The sequence below is a fragment of the Stegodyphus dumicola genome, chromosome 7 (genome assembly GCF_044657685.1).
Source record: "Stegodyphus dumicola isolate Sdum_Otavi_A_Nest chromosome 7, ASM4465768v1".
Lineage (NCBI taxonomy): Eukaryota > Metazoa > Arthropoda > Arachnida > Araneae > Eresidae > Stegodyphus > Stegodyphus dumicola.
Window position 1 is genome coordinate 101973739 of NC_140774.1, and position 20121 is coordinate 101993859.

At 32.8% G+C, this 20121-nt stretch overlaps 5 pseudogenes; all 5 read left to right on the top strand.

The window, feature by feature from the left end:
* The first annotated feature begins 211 nt into the window (after positions 1 to 211).
* LOC146996288 (heat shock cognate 71 kDa protein-like) lies at positions 212 to 984 on the top strand (annotated as a pseudogene).
* Positions 985 to 4570: 3586 nt separating this feature from the next.
* LOC146996289 (heat shock cognate 71 kDa protein-like) lies at positions 4571 to 5343 on the top strand (annotated as a pseudogene).
* A 3595-nt stretch (positions 5344 to 8938) lies between these two features.
* On the top strand, positions 8939 to 9714 carry LOC146996290 (heat shock cognate 71 kDa protein-like; annotated as a pseudogene).
* Positions 9715 to 13306: 3592 nt separating this feature from the next.
* On the top strand, positions 13307 to 14082 carry LOC146996291 (heat shock cognate 71 kDa protein-like; annotated as a pseudogene).
* A 3583-nt stretch (positions 14083 to 17665) lies between these two features.
* On the top strand, positions 17666 to 18438 carry LOC146996292 (heat shock cognate 71 kDa protein-like; annotated as a pseudogene).
* The last annotated feature ends 1683 nt before the right edge of the window (positions 18439 to 20121 follow it).

The window sequence follows — 20121 nt, forward strand, 5'->3', positions numbered from 1 at the left end:
TTACTTTTCGAGTTTGTTCAATAATTAATTCTTATTTTAATTTCGATTATTTTTTATAATTGTGTTAAAACTCTTATACGAGGTTGCGATTATTAATATTGTTGAGGAATTGCCTTGCTTTGATTCCAAATTAATATTGGTTTTAGGTGTTTAAATTTATCTGTCTTCTATCTCTCTCTCTCTATATATATATGAAACGTAATTTCTCATACATACTGCCTGTGAACGGGCTAAGAGAACCCTGTCCTCAAGTACTCAAGCCAGCATCGAAATTGATTCTCTCTTTGAAGGTGTAGATTTCTATTCAACCATAACAAGAGCCCGTTTTGAAGAACTGAATGCTGATTTGTTTAGAAGCACATTGGAACCTGTTGAAAAGGCTTTGCGAGATGCAAAATTAGATAAAGCTCAAGTCCACAATATTGTCCTGGTAGGTGGATCTACTCGTATTCCTAAAATTCAGAAGCTACTGAATTTCTTTAATGGTAAAGAACTTAACAAAAGTATTAATCCAGATGAAGCTGTCGCATATGGTGCTGCAGTCCAAGCTGCAATTTTGAATGGTGATAAATCTGAACAAGTGCAAGATCTGTTGCTGTTGGATGTAACCCCACTGTCTCTAGGAATTGAAACTGCTGGTGGTGTAATGACTGTGCTCATCAAACGTAATACAACCATTCCAACTCGTCAGACACAAACATTTACAACTTACTCTGATAATCAACCAGGTGTCTTGATCCAAGTTTACGAGGGTGAACGTGCAATGACCAAGGACAATAATCTTCTTGGAAAGTTTGAATAACTGGCATTCCTCCTGCACCTAGAGGTGTCCCACAGATTGAAGTTACCTTCGATATTGATGCCAATGGCATATTGAATGTGTCTGCTGTAGGTAAGAGTACTGGAAAAGAGAACGAGATCACTATTACGAATGATAAAGAAAGATTTCTCCAAAATTTAGCAACAGGGATGCAATTTAGGTAGAGAATCGCCAACACGTTATTAAGCAATATTAATAGAATTTAATTTATTCAATTGATTTAAAAATATCATTACAGATTATCCCCCCCCCCATCTGAAAAGGCTTGCAGTCGCGGCCGTCGGCCCAAGTCAGTCCAGATAGTGAGAGCAGAAAATTTAGTTATTAGGAAATTAAGTTAGTAGGAAAACTGATTGGATTTATCTCAAGGCACACAAAATGTTTACATGAAATATGACATAAAATATTTGAATATAATGAATACAGTATATAAAATATAATAAATGATTAATGAAATTATAATATAGTAACTAAGTGCAGAACAAATAAAGCACTAATAACATATTGCTGGTTAGCTACGTGGCAATAGGAAATAGTAATATAACTGAATTTGTAAGTTGATATCTTAGGGCATGCCATTCACAGTTTGTGTAATCATTAGAGTCCGTACAATCATTAGAGTTGTCATTAAGGCTCATCTTCAGTCTTTTACTGGTCTTTGGAGATCTCCGGATCATTTAATTAGCGCTAGAATTATGGATTAGCATTGGCACTGAAAACATTTGAGTTTTTATGTCACGATACTAGAGCTCTTATACTCTTGTTGAAAATACACATTTTGTTAGGTTTTTAACATATTTTGTCACTCTATTTTTCTCTTATTAATGATAACAAAACAAAATTTAACTTCCAACATCCATACCAGTTTTTTGTACACGATGCTGCAGAAACATAAAATGAAATTCAGAAATTTCAACAACTGAAATTTAACTTTTTCAACTGTTGCTACAATTTATAACACAAACATAGGAAAACATGAGCTCAAGGAAATGTGAGGGTATAGTACTCCACTTGTAGTATAGCCTCAATTGAGTGTTTCCCACACGGAAAGTGTATTGAACCTGAAACTCAAGTTTGAAGGAGCCCAGTAAAAGAAAAGGCCAGACAAACTTTTCAGACACTGAGAGATAAATCAACTATTAAGGGGGACACCAGCATGAAAACTAAAAGAAGGGTTATGGATAGTTTATTGATTTATAAATTTTGATTTATTCATGATGTAATTTAAAGTTCTCGGGTGGATAATAGAACCTTAATTTTGACGTATGTACAATCTCAGTTGGTTTCTTCGTGTGAAAATTTTCCCTGTCGATTTCATAATTAACTTCAGATAATTTATTCATAATCCGATAAGGGCCTGAATAGGGTGAAGTCAATTTTCTAGTATTTGGGTATTCAAATTCCTCGTAAAGGAGAAAATCTCCAGGTTGAAATTTAGATTCTACAAATCTGATGTCATATCTAGTTTTATTCTTTCGGTGGTATTCGATAGTTCTTTTCTTTGCTAAAGCCCTTGCTTCATTTAAGGAAGGGTATTTATTGTTGACAGTACTGTGTTACGTTTTTATACCAACACCGTTTATCGACAGCCTATTGGGCATACTTATTTGTTTTGCGACTGCCTTCATCTTGTTTCCTCGAAGAGAAGAGAAAACTCGGAAAAGTAATGATGAAAACACCATTAACCGTAATGAACGCAACCTTAATGCCGGAAAGAAGGTACATAATGTAGATTTCCTTGATTCATATGCTGATATTAATGAATTTAATGACGATTCCTTTGAAGTGGATATAGACAATGACACCGATTTCCTCCAAGTTTCTAACGTAGCTTTTGATAATAACCATATTAATTTGCATATTGATAGTGCCACTGACCACATCGACCTTTTTCAAAATGATTTCGATAATAATCCCACTGATGTGTACCTTTTCAGTGATGAAAATGAATTTAGTTACCTTCATCAAGAAACAGAAAAGAATTTTGATTTTCCAAAACCTTATAACTCAGGTAATCAAACAGGCATGAATACCGCTACAACCACCTTTAACCAGGAAGAACTCAGTTTGAATACCTCTATTAAATCATTGGATGCTGAATGCTTTGTATCGCATAACGATCTTGGAGCACAAGGGGACATCGATTTCGGCAATCTCATCAACACAAATAATGAAATAGAAATAAAAGGCAAAATGGATCATGTAGACAGAATAGAAGTGAAACCAATTCAAGAATTTCAAGAACGCCTTATTGATATCGTCGTTGATACTGTCGCTGTTATCTACGTTGATGACGAGAATACTCAGCCTCCTTCCTCACATCGTAGCCGGCGTTTCACATTTTCAAACCTAAGAAAAGCGTTACTCAAATATTTTTGCTCTAAGAAAATTAAAAATAAACATAACACTTTAAAGCAACCTATCAAGATCTGAGCTAAGTTGACATACTTTCAGTTTATATTCGTCATAAATTTGTTCGAAATGACATCAATCTGACCAAAATTGTTCATTGACACACCAGAGACTTACTAAATGACGATCTCGATGATTGACCAGTGGCTGGCTAAAAAATTGCACGCTGATTGACCAGTGAGTGACTAAGTGGGGACCTCCTTGACGGACCTGTGACTGATAAAAAATTGAGCTCATAAGCTGAATTATATTTATTTAATAAAAGAGACGTTAAGTGGGGAGCCAAGGATGCGGCTTGAATGCGACTAAACTGTGCATTTTAGCCAAACTTAAAGCCCTTAATTAAAGATTAAGAACTTTTTTATGTATATTTTTGCAATTAATGGATTTTTTTACTATTTTTATATCATATTCAATTTTAATGCTATTTATTTTTACTTATTTGTTTATTAATATTTACTTTTGTGTTTTTTGTATTTTCTTATTGTTACTTTTTACATTTTATATTTATTTCTTCTTAATATTTTACTTTCCTTACCATTAATTTTTATATTATTTATTTTATTACTATTATTATTATATTTTTGAACTTGATTTACTTATTTTAAAATTTTTGATTATATTTTTCATTACAATTTTATTTATTATTATTATTTCAAAAAAAAAATTTCGAACGCGTTATAATGTTTAGACTTTTATTCAAAATTAAATGTAAAATTAACACTTTTGGCTCTCCAATAAAATTTGAATCATTCGTTTTTCATCTCATTTGTATTAAGGACTTTCGTTTATTATTATTTATTTATGATTCATTATAATATTCAAAGCTTTATTCTTGAGACACTGCATGAATCATAAAATATTGCCCTTTCAGGCAAAATTACGAGACTTCAGACCCCCTTAGGGCGCAGTCTATAAGTATAAGGGCGTCGTCATTTCCTCGTAATTCATAAGTATATCCAAATCCCAGAGAATGATTTTAAATACTGAACTATTTACTTAATAAATTCTTGTAATATGAATTCGAATTTCATGTAACCGAGAAAACTTTCTTTGGGTAACCGAGCTCTTTAAAAGGAGATTAATTCTTACATGTTAACAATTTGTATATTTTCCCTTTCGCATTTTTACTTTTCGAGTTTGTTCAATAATTAATTCTTATTTTAATTTCGATTATTTTTTATAATTGTGTTAAAACTCTTATACGAGGTTGCGATTATTAATATTGTTGAGGAATTGCCTTGCTTTGATTCCAAATTAATATTGGTTTTAGGTGTTTAAATTTATCTGTCTTCTATCTCTCTCTCTATATATATATATGAAACGTAATTTCTCATACATACTGCCTGTGAACGGGCTAAGAGAACCCTGTCCTCAAGTACTCAAGCCAGCATCGAAATTGATTCTCTCTTTGAAGGTGTAGATTTCTATTCAACCATAACAAGAGCCCGTTTTGAAGAACTGAATGCTGATTTGTTTAGAAGCACATTGGAACCTGTTGAAAAGGCTTTGCGAGATGCAAAATTAGATAAAGCTCAAGTCCACAATATTGTCCTGGTAGGTGGATCTACTCGTATTCCTAAAATTCAGAAGCTACTGAATTTCTTTAATGGTAAAGAACTTAACAAAAGTATTAATCCAGATGAAGCTGTCGCATATGGTGCTGCAGTCCAAGCTGCAATTTTAAATGGTGATAAATCTGAACAAGTGCAAGATCTGTTGCTGTTGGATGTAACCCCACTGTCTCTAGGAATTGAAACTGCTGGTGGTGTAATGACTGTGCTCATCAAACGTAATACAACCATTCCAACTCGTCAGACACAAACATTTACAACTTACTCTGATAATCAACCAGGTGTCTTGATCCAAGTTTACGAGGGTGAACGTGCAATGACCAAGGACAATAATCTTCTTGGAAAGTTTGAATAACTGGCATTCCTCCTGCACCTAGAGGTGTCCCACAGATTGAAGTTACCTTCGATATTGATGCCAATGGCATATTGAATGTGTCTGCTGTAGGTAAGAGTACTGGAAAAGAGAACGAGATCACTATTACGAATGATAAAGAAAGATTTCTCCAAAATTTAGCAACAGGGATGCAATTTAGGTAGAGAATCGCCAACACGTTATTAAGCAATATTAATAGAATTTAATTTATTCAATTGATTTAAAAATATCATTACAGATTATCCCCCCCCCCATCTGAAAAGGCTTGCAGTCGCGGCCGTCGGCCCAAGTCAGTCCAGATAGTGAGAGCAGAAAATTTAGTTATTAGGAAATTAAGTTAGTAGGAAAACTGATTGGATTTATCTCAAGGCACACAAAATGTTTACATGAAATATGACATAAAATATTTGAATATAATGAATACAGTATATAAAATATAATAAATGATTAATGAAATTATAATATAGTAACTAAGTGCAGAACAAATAAAGCACTAATAACATATTGCTGGTTAGCTACGTGGCAATAGGAAATAGTAATATAACTGAATTTGTAAGTTGATATCTTAGGGCATGCCATTCACAGTTTGTGTAATCATTAGAGTCCGTACAATCATTAGAGTTGTCATTAAGGCTCATCTTCAGTCTTTTACTGGTCTTTGGAGATCTCCGGATCATTTAATTAGCGCTAGAATTATGGATTAGCATTGGCACTGAAAACATTTGAGTTTTTATGTCACGATACTAGAGCTCTTATACTCTTGTTGAAAATACACATTTTGTTAGGTTTTTAACATATTTTGTCACTCTATTTTTCTCTTATTAATGATAACAAAACAAAATTTAACTTCCAACATCCATACCAGTTTTTTGTACACGATGCTGCAGAAACATAAAATGAAATTCAGAAATTTCAACAACTGAAATTTAACTTTTTCAACTGTTGCTACAATTTATAACACAAACATAGGAAAACATGAGCTCAAGGAAATGTGAGGGTATAGTACTCCACTTGTAGTATAGCCTCAATTGAGTGTTTCCCACACGGAAAGTGTATTGAACCTGAAACTCAAGTTTGAAGGAGCCCAGTAAAAGAAAAGGCCAGACAAACTTTTCAGACACTGAGAGATAAATCAACTATTAAGGGGGACACCAGCATGTAAACTAAAAGAAGGGTTATGGATAGTTTATTGATTTATAAATTTTGATTTATTCATGATGTAATTTAAAGTTCTCGGGTGGATAATACAACCTTAATTTTGACGTATGTACAATCTCAGTTGGTTTCTTCGTGTGAAAATTTTCCCTGTCGATTTCATAATTAACTTCAGATAATTTATTCATAATCCGATAAGGGCCTGAATAGGGTGAAGTCAATTTTCTAGTATTTGGGTATTCAAATTCCTCGTAAAGGAGAAAATCTCCAGGTTGAAATTTAGATTCTACAAATCTGATGTCATATCTAGTTTTATTCTTTCGGTGGTATTCGATAGTTCTTTTCTTTGCTAAAGCCCTTGCTTCATTTAAGGAAGGGTATTTATTGTTGACAGTACTGTGTTACGTTTTTATACCAACACCGTTTATCGACAGCCTATTGGGCATACTTATTTGTTTTGCGACTGCCTTCATCTTGTTTCCTCGAAGAGAAGAGAAAACTCGGAAAAGTAATGATGAAAACACCATTAACCGTAATGAACGCAACCTTAATGCCGGAAAGAAGGTACATAATGTAGATTTCCTTGATTCATATGCTGATATTAATGAATTTAATGACGATTCCTTTGAAGTGGATATAGACAATGACACCGATTTCCTCCAAGTTTCTAACGTAGCTTTTGATAATAACCATATTAATTTGCATATTGATAGTGCCACTGACCACATCGACCTTTTTCAAAATGATTTCGATAATAATCCCACTGATGTGTACCTTTTCAGTGATGAAAATGAATTTAGTTACCTTCATCAAGAAACAGAAAAGAATTTTGATTTTCCAAAACCTTATAACTCAGGTAATCAAACAGGCATGAATACCGCTACAACTACCTTTAACCAGGAAGAACTCAGTTTGAATACCTCTATTAAATCATTGGATGCTGAATGCTTTGTATCGCATAACGATCTTGGAGCACAAGGGGACATCGATTTCGGCAATCTCATCAACACAAATAATGAAATAGAAATAAAAGGCAAAATGGATCATGTAGACAGAATAGAAGTGAAACCAATTCAAGAATTTCAAGAACGCCTTATTGATATCGTCGTTGATACTGTCGCTCTTATCTACGTTGATGACGAGAATACTCAGCCTCCTTCCTCACATCGTAGCCGGCGTTTCACATTTTCAAACCTAAGAAAAGCGTTACTCAAATATTTTTGCTCTAAGAAAATTAAAAATAAACATAACACTTTAAAGCAACCTATCAAGATCTGAGCTAAGTTGACATACTTTCAGTTTATATTCGTCATAAATTTGTTCGAAATGACATCAATCTGACCAAAATTGTTCATTGACACACCAGAAACTTACTAAATGACGATCTCGATGATTGACCAGTGGCTGGCTAAAAAATTGCACGCTGATTGACCAGTGAGTGACTAAGTGGGGACCTCCTTGACGGACCTGTGACTGATAAAAAATTGAGCTCATAAGCTGAATTATATTTATTTAATATAAAAGACATTAAGTGGGGAGCCAAGGATGCGGCTTGAATGCGACTAAACTGTGCATTTTAGCCAAACTTAAAGCCCTTAATTAAAGATTAAGAACTTTTTCATGTATATTTTTGCAATTAATGGATTTTTTTACTATTTTTATATCATATCCAATTTTAATGCTATTTATTTTTACTTATTTGTTTATTAATATTTACTTTTGTGTTTTTTGTATTTTCTTATTGTTACTTTTTACATTTTATATTTATTTCTTCTTAATATTTTACTTTCCTTACCATTAATTTTTATATTATTTATTTTATTACTATTATTATTATATTTTTGAACTTGATTTACTTATTTTAAAATTTTTGATTATATTTTTCATTACAATTTTATTTATTATTATTATTTCAAAAAAAAAAAAATTCGAACGCGTTATAATGTTTAGACTTTTATTCAAAATTAAATGTAAAATTAACACTTTTGGCTCTCCAATAAAATTTGAATCATTCGTGTTTTCATCTCATTTGTATTAAGGACTTTCGTTTATTATTATTTATTTATGATTCATTATAATATTCAAAGCTTTATTCTTGAGACACTGCATGAATCATAAAATATTGCCGTTTCAAACAAAATTACGAGACTTCGGACCCCTTTAGGGCGGAGTCTATAAGTATAAGTATAAGGGCGTCGCCATTTCCTCGTAATTCATAAGTATATCCAAATCCCAGAGAATGATTTTAAATACTGAACTATTTACTTAATAAATTCTTGTAATATGAATTCGAATTTCATGTAACCGAGAAAACTTTCTTTGGGTAACCGAGCTCTTTAAAAGGAGATTAATTCTTACATGTTAACAATTTGTATATTTTCCCTTTCGCATTTTTACTTTTCGAGTTTGTTCAATTATTAATTCTTATTTTAATTTCGATTATTTTTTATAATTGTGTTAAAACTCTTATACGAGGTTGCGATTATTAATATTGTTGAGGAATTGCCTTGCTTTGATTCCAAATTAATATTGGTTTTAGGTGTTTAAATTTATCTGTCTTCTATCTCTCTCTCTCTCTATATATATGAAACGTAATTTCTCATACATACTGCCTGTGAATGGGCTAAGAGAACCCTGTCCTCAAGTACTCAAGCCAGCATCGAAATTGATTCTCTCTTTGAATGTGTAGATTTCTATTCAACCATAACAAGAGCCCGTTTTGAAGAACTGAATGCTGATTTGTTTAGAAGCACATTGGAACCTGTTGAAAAGGCTTTGCGAGATGCAAAATTAGATAAAGCTCAAGTCCACGATATTGTCCTGGTAGGTGGATCTACTCGTATTCCTAAAATGCAGAAGCTACTGCAAGATTTCTTTAATGGTAAAGAACTTAACAAAAGTAATAATCCAGATGAAGCTGTCGCATATGGTGCTGCAGTCCAAGCTGCAATTTTGAATGGTGATAAATCTGAACAAGTGCAAGATCTGTTGCTGTTGGATGTAACCCCACTGTCTCTAGGAATTGAAACTGCTGGTGGTGTAATGACTGTGCTCATCAAACGTAATACAACCATTCCAACTCGTCAGACACAAACATTTACAACTTACTCTGATAATCAACCAGGTGTCTTGATCCAAGTTTACGAGGGTGAACGTGCAATGACCAAGGACAATAATCTTCTTGGAAAGTTTGAATAACTGGCATTCCTCCTGCACCTAGAGGTGTCCCACAGATTGAAGTTACCTTCGATATTGATGCCAATGGCATATTGAATGTGTCTGCTGTAGGTAAGAGTACTGGAAAAGAGAACGAGATCACTATTACGAATGATAAAGAAAGATTTCTCCAAAATTTAGCAACAGGGATGCAATTTAGGTAGAGAATCGCCAACACGTTATTAAGCAATATTAATAGAAATTATTTATTCAATTGATTTAAAAATATCATTACAGATTATCCCCCCCCATCTGAAAAGGCTTGCAGTCGCGGCCGTCGGCCCAAGTCAGTCCAGATAGTGAGAGCAGAAAATTTAGTTATTAGGAAATTAAGTTAGTAGGAAAACTGATTGGATTTATCTCAAGGCACACAAAATGTTTACATGAAATATGACATAAAATATTTGAATATAATGAATACAGTATATAAAATATAATAAATGATTAATGAAATTATAATATAGTAACTAAGTGCAGAACAAATAAAGCACTAATAACATATTGCTGGTTAGCTACGTGGCAATAGGAAATAGTAATATAACTGAATTTGTAAGTTGATATCTTAGGGCATGCCATTCACAGTTTGTGTAATCATTAGAGTCCGTACAATCATTAGAGTTGTCATTAAGGCTCATCTTCAGTCTTTTACTGGTCTTTGGAGATCTCCGGATCATTTAATTAGCGCTAGAATTATGGATTAGCATTGGCACTGAAAACATTTGAGTTTTTATGTCACGATACTAGAGCTCTTATACTCTTGTTGAAAATACACATTTTGTTAGGTTTTTAACATATTTTGTCACTCTATTTTTCTCTTATTAATGATAACAAAACAAAATTTAACTTCCAACATCCATACCAGTTTTTTGTACACGATGCTGCAGAAACATAAAATGAAATTCAGAAATTTCAACAACTGAAATTTAACTTTTTCAACTGTTGCTACAATTTATAACACAAACATAGGAAAACATGAGCTCAAGGAAATGTGAGGGTATAGTACTCCACTTGTAGTATAGCCTCAATTGAGTGTTTCCCACACGGAAAGTGTATTGAACCTGAAACTCAAGTTTGAAGGAGCCCAGTAAAAGAAAAGGCCAGACAAACTATTCAGACACTGAGAGATAAATCAACTATTAAGGGGGACAACAGGATGAAAACTAAAAGAAGGGTTATGGATAGTTTATTGATTTATAAATTTTGATTTATTCATGATGTAATTTAAGGTTCTCGGGTGGATAATAGAACCTTAATTTTGACGCATGTACAATCTCAGTTGGTTTCTTCGTGTGAAAATTTTCCCTGTCGATTTCATAATTAACTTCAGATAATTTATTCATAATCCGATAAGGGCCTGAATAGGGTGAAGTCAATTTTCTAGTATTTGGGTATTCAAATTCCTCGTAAAGGAGAAAATCTCCAGGTTGAAATTTAGATTCTACAAATCTGATGTCATATCTAGTTTTATTCTTTCGGTGGTATTCGATAGTTCTTTTCTTTGCTAAAGCCCTTGCTTCATTTAAGGAAGGGTATTTATTGTTGACAGTACTGTGTTACGTTTTTATACCAACACCGTTTATCGACAGCCTATTGGGCATACTTATTTGTTTTGCGACTGCCTTCATCTTGTTTCCTCGAAGAGAAGAGAAAACTCGGAAAAGTAATGATGAAAACACCATTAACCGTAATGAACGCAACCTTAATGCCGGAAAGAAGGTACATAATGTAGATTTCCTTGATTCACATGCTGATATTAATGAATTTAATGACGATTCCTTTGAAGTGGATATAGACAATGACACCGATTTCCTCCAAGTTTCTAATATAGCTTTTGATAATAACCATCTTAATTTGCATATTGATAGTGCCACTGACCACATCGACCTTTTTCAAAATGATTTCGATAATAATCCTACTGATGTGTACCTTTTCAGTGATGAAAATGAATTTAGTTACCTTCATCAAGAAACAGAAAAGAATTTTGATTTTCCAAAACCTTATAACTCAGGTAATCAAACAGACATGAATACCGCTACAACCACCTTTAACCAGGAAGAACTCAGTTTGAATACCTCTATTAAATCATTGGATGCTGAATGCTTTGTATCGCATAACGATCTTGGAGCACAAGGGGACATCGATTTCGGCAATCTCATCAACACAAATAATGAAATAGAAATAAAAGGCAAAATGGATCATGTAGACAGAATAGAAGTGAAACCAATTCAAGAATTTCAAGAACGCCTTATTGATATCGTCGTTGATACTGTCGCTCTTATCTACGTTGATGACGAGAATACTCAGCCTCCTTCCTCACATCGTAGCCGGCGTTTCACATTTTCAAACCTAAGAAAAGCGTTACTCAAATATTTTTGCTCTAAGAAAATTAAAAATAAACATAACACTTTAAAGCAACCTATCAAGATCTGAGCTAAGTTGACATACTTTCAGTTTATATTCGTCATAAATTTGTTCGAAATGACATCAATCTGACCAAAATTGTTCATTGACACACCAGAAACTTACTAAATGACGATCTCGATGATTGACCAGTGGCTGGCTAAAAAATTGCACGCTGATTGACCAGTGAGTGACTAAGTGGGGACCTCCTTGACGGACCTGTGACTGATAAAAAATTGAGCTCATAAGCTGAATTATATTTATTTAATATAAAAGACATTAAGTGGGGAGCCAAGGATGCGGCTTGAATGCGACTAAACTGTGCATTTTAGCCAAACTTAAAGCCCTTAATTAAAGATTAAGAACTTTTTCATGTATATTTTTGCAATTAATGGATTTTTTTACTATTTTTATATCATATCCAATTTTAATGCTATTTATTTTTACTTATTTGTTTATTAATATTTACTTTTGTGTTTTTTGTATTTTCTTATTGTTACTTTTTACATTTTATATTTATTTCTTCTTAATATTTTACTTTCCTTACCATTAATTTTTATATTATTTATTTTATTACTATTATTATTATATTTTTGAACTTGATTTACTTATTTTAAAATTTTTGATTATATTTTTCATTACAATTTTATTTATTATTATTATTTCAAAAAAAAAAAAATTCGAACGCGTTATAATGTTTAGACTTTTATTCAAAATTAAATGTAAAATTAACACTTTTGGCTCTCCAATAAAATTTGAATCATTCGTGTTTTCATCTCATTTGTATTAAGGACTTTCGTTTATTATTATTTATTTATGATTCATTATAATATTCAAAGCTTTATTCTTGAGACACTGCATGAATCATAAAATATTGCCGTTTCAAACAAAATTACGAGACTTCGGACCCCTTTAGGGCGGAGTCTATAAGTATAAGTATAAGGGCGTCGCCATTTCCTCGTAATTCATAAGTATATCCAAATCCCAGAGAATGATTTTAAATACTGAACTATTTACTTAATAAATTCTTGTAATATGAATTCGAATTTCATGTAACCGAGAAAACTTTCTTTGGGTAACCGAGCTCTTTAAAAGGAGATTAATTCTTACATGTTAACAATTTGTATATTTTCCCTTTCGCATTTTTACTTTTCGAGTTTGTTCAATTATTAATTCTTATTTTAATTTCGATTATTTTTTATAATTGTGTTAAAACTCTTATACGAGGTTGCGATTATTAATATTGTTGAGGAATTGCCTTGCTTTGATTCCAAATTAATATTGGTTTTAGGTGTTTAAATTTATCTGTCTTCTATCTCTCTCTCTCTATATATATATGAAACGTAATTTCTCATACATACTGCCTGTGAATGGGCTAAGAGAACCCTGTCCTCAAGTACTCAAGCCAGCATCGAAATTGATTCTCTCTTTGAATGTGTAGATTTCTATTCAACCATAACAAGAGCCCGTTTTGAAGAACTGAATGCTGATTTGTTTAGAAGCACATTGGAACCTGTTGAAAAGGCTTTGCGAGATGCAAAATTAGATAAAGCTCAAGTCCACGATATTGTCCTGGTAGGTGGATCTACTCGTATTCCTAAAATGCAGAAGCTACTGCAAGATTTCTTTAATGGTAAAGAACTTAACAAAAGTAATAATCCAGATGAAGCTGTCGCATATGGTGCTGCAGTCCAAGCTGCAATTTTGAATGGTGATAAATCTGAACAAGTGCAAGATCTGTTGCTGTTGGATGTAACCCCACTGTCTCTAGGAATTGAAACTGCTGGTGGTGTAATGACTGTGCTCATCAAACGTAATACAACCATTCCAACTCGTCAGACACAAACATTTACAACTTACTCTGATAATCAACCAGGTGTCTTGATCCAAGTTTACGAGGGTGAACGTGCAATGACCAAGGACAATAATCTTCTTGGAAAGTTTGAATAACTGGCATTCCTCCTGCACCTAGAGGTGTCCCACAGATTGAAGTTACCTTCGATATTGATGCCAATGGCATATTGAATGTGTCTGCTGTAGGTAAGAGTACTGGAAAAGAGAACGAGATCACTATTACGAATGATAAAGAAAGATTTCTCCAAAATTTAGCAACAGGGATGCAATTTAGGTAGAGAATCGCCAACACGTTATTAAGCAATATTAATAGAAATTATTTATTCAATTGATTTAAAAATATCATTACAGATTATCCCCCCCCATCTGAAAAGGCTTGCAGTCGCGGCCGTCGGCCCAAGTCAGTCCAGATAGTGAGAGCAGAAAATTTAGTTATTAGGAAATTAAGTTAGTAGGAAAACTGATTGGATTTATCTCAAGGCACACAAAATGTTTACATGAAATATGACATAAAATATTTGAATATAATGAATACAGTATATAAAATATAATAAATGATTAATGAAATTATAATATAGTAACTAAGTGCAGAACAAATAAAGCACTAATAACATATTGCTGGTTAGCTACGTGGCAATAGGAAATAGTAATATAACTGAATTTGTAAGTTGATATCTTAGGGCATGCCATTCACAGTTTGTGTAATCATTAGAGTCCGTACAATCATTAGAGTTGTCATTAAGGCTCATCTTCAGTCTTTTACTGGTCTTTGGAGATCTCCGGATCATTTAATTAGCGCTAGAATTATGGATTAGCATTGGCACTGAAAACATTTGAGTTTTTATGTCACGATACTAGAGCTCTTATACTCTTGTTGAAAATACACATTTTGTTAGGTTTTTAACATATTTTGTCACTCTATTTTTCTCTTATTAATGATAACAAAACAAAATTTAACTTCCAACATCCATACCAGTTTTTTGTACACGATGCTGCAGAAACATAAAATGAAATTCAGAAATTTCAACAACTGAAATTTAACTTTTTCAACTGTTGCTACAATTTATAACACAAACATAGGAAAACATGAGCTCAAGGAAATGTGAGGGTATAGTACTCCACTTGTAGTATAGCCTCAATTGAGTGTTTCCCACACGGAAAGTGTATTGAACCTGAAACTCAAGTTTGAAGGAGCCCAGTAAAAGAAAAGGCCAGACAAACTATTCAGACACTGAGAGATAAATCAACTATTAAGGGGGACAACAGGATGAAAACTAAAAGAAGGGTTATGGATAGTTTATTGATTTATAAATTTTGATTTATTCATGATGTAATTTAAGGTTCTCGGGTGGATAATAGAACCTTAATTTTGACGCATGTACAATCTCAGTTGGTTTCTTCGTGTGAAAATTTTCCCTGTCGATTTCATAATTAACTTCAGATAATTTATTCATAATCCGATAAGGGCCTGAATAGGGTGAAGTCAATTTTCTAGTATTTGGGTATTCAAATTCCTCGTAAAGGAGAAAATCTCCAGGTTGAAATTTAGATTCTACAAATCTGATGTCATATCTAGTTTTATTCTTTCGGTGGTATTCGATAGTTCTTTTCTTTGCTAAAGCCCTTGCTTCATTTAAGGAAGGGTATTTATTGTTGACAGTACTGTGTTACGTTTTTATACCAACACCGTTTATCGACAGCCTATTGGGCATACTTATTTGTTTTGCGACTGCCTTCATCTTGTTTCCTCGAAGAGAAGAGAAAACTCGGAAAAGTAATGATGAAAACACCATTAACCGTAATGAACGCAACCTTAATGCCGGAAAGAAGGTACATAATGTAGATTTCCTTGATTCACATGCTGATATTAATGAATTTAATGACGATTCCTTTGAAGTGGATATAGACAATGACACCGATTTCCTCCAAGTTTCTAATATAGCTTTTGATAATAACCATCTTAATTTGCATATTGATAGTGCCACTGACCACATCGACCTTTTTCAAAATGATTTCGATAATAATCCTACTGATGTGTACCTTTTCAGTGATGAAAATGAATTTAGTTACCTTCATCAAGAAACAGAAAAGAATTTTGATTTTCCAAAACCTTATAACTCAGGTAATCAAACAGACATGAATACCGCTACAACCACCTTTAACCAGGAAGAACTCAGTTTGAATACCTCTATTAAATCATTGGATGCTGAATGCTTTGTATCGCATAACGATCTTGGAGCACAAGGGGACATCGATTTCGGCAATCTCATCAACACAAATAATGAAATAGAAATAAAAGGCAAAATGGATCATGTAGACAGAATAGAAGTGAAACCAATTCAAGAATTTCAAGAACGCCTTATTGATATCGTCGTTGATACTGTCGCTGTTATCTACGTTGATGACGAGAATACTCAGCCTCCTTCCTCACATCGTAGCCGGCGTTTCACATTTTCAAACCTAAGAAAAGCGTTACTCAAATATTTTTGCTCTAAGAAAATTAAAAATAAACATAACACTTTAAAGCAACCTATCAAGATCTGAGCTAAGTTGACATACTTTCAGGTTATATTCGTCATAAATTTGTTCGAAATGACATCAATCTGACCAAAATTGTTCATTGACACACCAAAGACTTACTAAATGACGATCTCGATGATTGACCAGTGGCTGGCTAAAAAATTGCACGCTGATTGACCAGTGAGTGACTAAGTGGGGACCTCCTTGACGGACCTGTGACTGATAAAAAATTGAGCTCATAAGCTGAATTATATTTATTTAATAAAAAAGACATTAAGTGGGGAGCCAAGGATGCGGCTTGAATGCGACTAAACTGTGCATTTTAGCCAAACTTAAAGCCCTTAATTAAAGATTAAGAACTTTTTTATGTATATTTTTGCAATTAATGGATTTTTTTACTATTTTTATATCATATTCAATTTTAATGCTATTTATTTTTACTTATTTGTTTATTAATATTTACTTTTGTGTTTTTTGTATTTTCTTATTGTTACTTTTTACATTTTATATTTATTTCTTCTTAATATTTTACTTTCCTTACCATTAATTTTTATATTATTTATTTTATTACTATTATTATTATATTTTTGAACTTGATTTACTTATTTTAAAATTTTTGATTATATTTTTCATTACAATTTTATTTATTATTATTATTTCAAAAAAAAAATTTCGAACGCGTTATAATGTTTAGACTTTTATTCAAAATTAAATGTAAAATTAACACTTTTGGCTCTCCAATAAAATTTGAATCATTCGTTTTTCATCTCATTTGTATTAAGGACTTTCGTTTATTATTATTTATTTATGATTCATTATAATATTCAAAGCTTTATTCTTGAGACACTGCATGAATCATAAAATATTGCCCTTTCAGGCAAAATTACGAGACTTCAGACCCCCTTAGGGCGCAGTCTATAAGTATAAGGGCGTCGTCATTTCCTCGTAATTCATAAGTATATCCAAATCCCAGAGAATGATTTTAAATACTGAACTATTTACTTAATAAATTCTTGTAATATGAATTCGAATTTCATGTAACCGAGAAAACTTTCTTTGGGTAACCGAGCTCTTTAAAAGGAGATTAATTCTTACATGTTAACAATTTGTATATTTTCCCTTTCGCATTTTTACTTTTCGAGTTTGTTCAATAATTAATTCTTATTTTAATTTCGATTATTTTTTATAATTGTGTTAAAACTCTTATACGAGGTTGCGATTATTAATATTGTTGAGGAATTGCCTTGCTTTGATTCCAAATTAATATTGGTTTTAGGTGTTTAAATTTATCTCTCTTCTATCTCTCTCTCTCTATATATATATGAAACGTAATTTCTCATACATACTGCCTGTTAACGGGCTAAGAGAACCCTGTCCTCAAGTACTCAAGCCAGCATCGAAATTGATTCTCTCTTTGAAGGTGTAGATTTCTATTCAACCATAACAAGAGCCCGTTTTGAAGAACTGAATGCTGATTTGTTTAGAAGCACATTGGAACCTGTTGAAAAGGCTTTGCGAGATGCAAAATTAGATAAAGCTCAAGTCCACAATATTGTCCTGGTAGGTGGATCTACTCGTATTCCTAAAATTCAGAAGCTACTGAATTTCTTTAATGGTAAAGAACTTAACAAAAGTATTAATCCAGATGAAGCTGTCGCATATGGTGCTGCAGTCCAAGCTGCAATTTTAAATGGTGATAAATCTGAACAAGTGCAAGATCTGTTGCTGTTGGATGTAACCCCACTGTCTCTAGGAATTGAAACTGCTGGTGGTGTAATGACTGTGCTCATCAAACGTAATACAACCATTCCAACTCGTCAGACACAAACATTTACAACTTACTCTGATAATCAACCAGGTGTCTTGATCCAAGTTTACGAGGGTGAACGTGCAATGACCAAGGACAATAATCTTCTTGGAAAGTTTGAATAACTGGCATTCCTCCTGCACCTAGAGGTGTCCCACAGATTGAAGTTACCTTCGATATTGATGCCAATGGCATATTGAATGTGTCTGCTGTAGGTAAGAGTACTGGAAAAGAGAACGAGATCACTATTACGAATGATAAAGAAAGATTTCTCCAAAATTTAGCAACAGGGATGCAATTTAGGTAGAGAATCGCCAACACGTTATTAAGCAATATTAATAGAATTTAATTTATTCAATTGATTTAAAAATATCATTACAGATTATCCCCCCCCATCTGAAAAGGCTTGCAGTCGCGGCCGTCGGCCCAAGTCAGTCCAGATAGTGAGAGCAGAAAATTTAGTTATTAGGAAATTAAGTTAGTAGGAAAACTGATTGGATTTATCTCAAGGCACACAAAATGTTTACATGAAATATGACATAAAATATTTGAATATAATGAATACAGTATATAAAATATAATAAATGATTAATGAAATTATAATATAGTAACTAAGTGCAGAACAAATAAAGCACTAATAACATATTGCTGGTTAGCTACGTGGCAATAGGAAATAGTAATATAACTGAATTTGTAAGTTGATATCTTAGGGCATGCCATTCACAGTTTGTGTAATCATTAGAGTCCGTACAATCATTAGAGTTGTCATTAAGGCTCATCTTCAGTCTTTTACTGGTCTTTGGAGATCTCCGGATCATTTAATTAGCGCTAGAATTATGGATTAGCATTGGCACTGAAAACATTTGAGTTTTTATGTCACGATACTAGAGCTCTTATACTCTTGTTGAAAATACACATTTTGTTAGGTTTTTAACATATTTTGTCACTCTATTTTTCTCTTATTAATGATAACAAAACAAAATTTAACTTCCAACATCCATACCAGTTTTTTGTACACGATGCTGCAGAAACATAAAATGAAATTCAGAAATTTCAACAACTGAAATTTAACTTTTTCAACTGTTGCTACAATTTATAACACAAACATAGGAAAACATGAGCTCAAGGAAATGTGAGAGTATAGTACTCCACTTGTAGTATAGCCTCAATTGAGTGTTTCCCACACGGAAAGTGTATTGAACCTGAAACTCAAGTTTGAAGGAGCCCAGTAAAAGAAAAGGCCAGACAAACTTTTCAGACACTGAGAGATAAATCAACTATTAAGGGGGACACCAGCATGAAAACTAAAAGAAGGGTTATGGATAGTTTATTGATTTATAAATTTTGATTTATTCATGATGTAATTTAAAGTTCTCGGGTGGATAATAGAACCTTAATTTTGACGTATGTACAATCTCAGTTGGTTTCTTCGTGTGAAAATTTTCCCTGTCGATTTCATAATTAACTTCAGATAATTTATTCATAATCCGATAAGGGCCTGAATAGGGTGAAGTCAATTTTCTAGTATTTGGGTATTCAAATTCCTCGTAAAGGAGAAAATCTCCAGGTTGAAATTTAGATTCTACAAATCTGATGTCATATCTAGTTTTATTCTTTCGGTGGTATTCGATAGTTCTTTTCTTTGCTAAAGCCCTTGCTTCATTTAAGGAAGGGTATTTATTGTTGACAGTACTGTGTTACGTTTTTATACCAAAACCGTTTATCGACAGCCTATTGGGCATACTTATTTGTTTTGCGACTGCCTTCATCTTGTTTCCTCGAAGAGAAGAGAAAACTCGGAAAAGTAATGATGAAAACACCATTAACCGTAATGAACGCAACCTTAATGCCGGAAAGAAGGTACATAATGTAGATTTCCTTGATTCATATGCTGATATTAATGAATTTAGTGACGATTCTTTTGAAGTGGATATAGAAAATGACACCGATTTCCTCCAAGTTTCTAACGTAGCTTTTGATAATAACCATA